At 47.3% G+C, this 2,643-nt stretch overlaps 1 protein-coding gene across 1 annotated transcript in view; it reads left to right on the top strand.

The window, feature by feature from the left end:
• Positions 1 to 225: 225 nt before the first annotated feature.
• LOC144180630 (uncharacterized) overlaps positions 226 to 2,643 on the top strand; it is an 86,344-nt gene continuing 83,926 nt past the window's right edge. Inside the window, exon 1 of the mRNA XM_077708943.1 lies at positions 226 to 862. The gene's annotated coding sequence lies outside the window, so the exon portion shown is untranslated. The remainder of the gene's footprint in view (positions 863 to 2,643) is intronic.

Below are 2,643 nucleotides of genomic sequence, written 5' to 3'. Positions count from 1 at the left end.
ACACTAAAACCATCTTCTTGTATTCGAGCTCAAGGACAGTTCGCGCTCTTGAAAGGCGGGGAATATAGTCCTAAATTGGATAACAAATCGCGTTCTTCTACCATGTTCAGCAGCACGTCGCCGCATGAAACGATCGCAAGCGCTTCGCGCCATCGAGAGCGAATGTCTTAGATGGCGCCGCCGAGACGAGGCAGGATGCAAGGATGCACAAAGAAGAACAAGGAGTGGAGGGCGCAGCAAGTGCTTAAAACGGCGTGATATTGTTCGGCGCGCAGCCATCGTCCGGTCGTCCCAACTACTTTAGGAGTTGGTCCCCCGCTTTCCCGAACAAGGCCCTGAAAGGGATACCGGGAGAAAGAAGAACCGTCCCGCCGAGGCCGCCAGCCAGCGGCATCGACCACGGCCCCTGCCGCATCCACCGCGCGCCGGCGCCACTGACGCGGCCACCGAGGCGCCGACCTCGAGCCGGCTGAGGCCCCTGCGCAACGCCGCGACTGGGATCGTCCCGAACGCACGGCACGCGCCGGATCAATCCGCGCCGTCAGCGGAACTAGCGCTCCTTTTCGCATCTCTGCGCGCCTGACATCCTGCTTTTCCCCCTCACGGCTGTACCCGAGGAAGGAAAAACCTGTCCGCCGTTCGTACAAGGGCGCCGACCGACGCGAACTTCAAAAGTGATCCGATTCTTGTGGGTAGAACCTCCAGAAGCATTATCGTTGAAAAGTGTGGAAGAAAAGTGGGACTCGGCATGATTGGGACGGTTTTCGGGCGCTTCTGCAACCTAAGTTCTTCCTCGCGGCGTGGAATTTCACGGCGGGATTCCTTCGCTGTCAGATCCTCTGGATTATCGCACTTTTGAAAGGTGAGCGAAAATCGTTCCAATCGCATAGATCGGCTAAACAGTTATGTTGGTCTGTTTAGTTAAGTTTGCCTTTGGGAACACCACATATTCACATGAAAAGTTTACACTCCGACTCCAATAATCGTAGCACTGGAAATACTAGTCTACATAATATTGATTAGTGTCCTTAATGGATGCAATCATATGATATCTGTTGCTTCGAGCGTCGTGCAACTCGTTGCAGCAAGCTTCCGGTGGGAATTCTCGAAATCTACTTGCGCGGACAAAAAGACGCTACAACTGTTTCGTACTTCTTCCTGTCCTTTTATTACGCCTTAATTTACAGTAGGTGCGATTTTCTGTTTTTTTTACCTCAGCATTGGTTAAATGTTTGTACTCTCGACAAGTGAGTCTTTCCTCTTGACTTTCATGTCATATTTTCCATTTAGTTGGCGATGACTGAGGCTACTGATGTCCAAGCCTTGCGAACAAATACAGAGGATATCGATGCATTTATCTACCATGTAGTGTTTCTTGTGTAAAAATTCTCACTAACAATCAATATCCTTCAAGTCAATGTCAATTGCAACGTATAAAAATTTATATTTCCCGATTACTTAATATAACAAAACCACGAGCAATGACTCATTTCAGATGGAGAACGTGCACTGAGCATACTTGGAACGCATGTAACGGTACAGGCCACTTTTAAACGCTAGGCTGCATGCAAGATGCTCCGTACTTAGTACTGTATAACCGAAAGTTGTTTACTTCCAATTGCCCGCGGGTACGCATCGGTGAAAGCGTTCATCTTCTCAGCACGGGGATGCCGTTTTGAGGCAAGCAATAATGCTCGCATGTCTTAAGAAAAAGAAAAATAGACGTAGTAAATTTGTTTGCAGTGATTTCACCACACACTAAATATTCCCTGCTGATCTACAATAATCTGTAGCCATCCACTAACCGCGGTCCTGACAGCCGAACGGTAACTTGGCGGTGTAGAACCGCAATCGCGCTATGTTAACCCTAGCCCTCCGCAGGGGCTTAGCGATTAGTACCGGGAAATGGGGAAATGATAGCGCCAGTGTAGCTTTGAAGTGATGCTGCTACAAACTAAAATATTTTTTTTGAATACAGGCAGTTCGCCAGCCATTATTCTGGGGTAGCGTAGCCGCCATTCGCGCCAACAAATAACAGCATCTTAACTCGAAATTTATCATGGTACATATTAGATACACGAACAACCTTTTATACAACCTTTATTCACCATCAATTTAAATCATCAGACATAATTCGACAATACTGATACAGAGCTACAGAAACGCCCGTAGGATGCAGCTTCTATGATACTTCGAGAAAGCAAATTCCCATACACTAAGATACCAAAAAACAATGCAGAAATACATCATTGCATGCGGGTATTTCTTTTATTTTAGAGGGCGATCGAGTCGTGTCAGCGGGGAATGTAGGTGGGCGGGTCAGGGCAGGTGTATTTAATTATTTATTACAGTTTCATTAAAATAAATGTCTTCCAAAAACAACCTAAAAAATTACGCGCGAAGTGAATCAAATTGCGGCTAATTATGTTATTTTGCAGCAAAGCTTATTTCGCAGGTCTACCCCCAACGGTTTTAGTGCCGTGGGCAAGAACGACTCCCGTGGGCAAAAGCGCCCTGGGCCCAAGGCCTAAGACTCCGAGCGCATGCGTCAGGCTAATCAGCCGTACAGCACAAAGTTCCGTTACTTCGTTAAAGGAAACCGCAATACAACAATCGACCCCTCATTATAGATGATAAAGCCCC

The sequence above is a fragment of the Haemaphysalis longicornis genome, unplaced genomic scaffold (assembly GCF_048455015.1).
Source record: "Haemaphysalis longicornis isolate Haplotype H1 unplaced genomic scaffold, Haemaphysalis longicornis Haplotype H1 scaffold_4, whole genome shotgun sequence".
Taxonomy (NCBI): Eukaryota; Metazoa; Arthropoda; class Arachnida; order Ixodida; family Ixodidae; genus Haemaphysalis; species Haemaphysalis longicornis.
The sequence above is the reverse complement of the archived record's forward strand: the minus strand, read 5'-3'. Positions and strand labels throughout refer to the sequence as shown.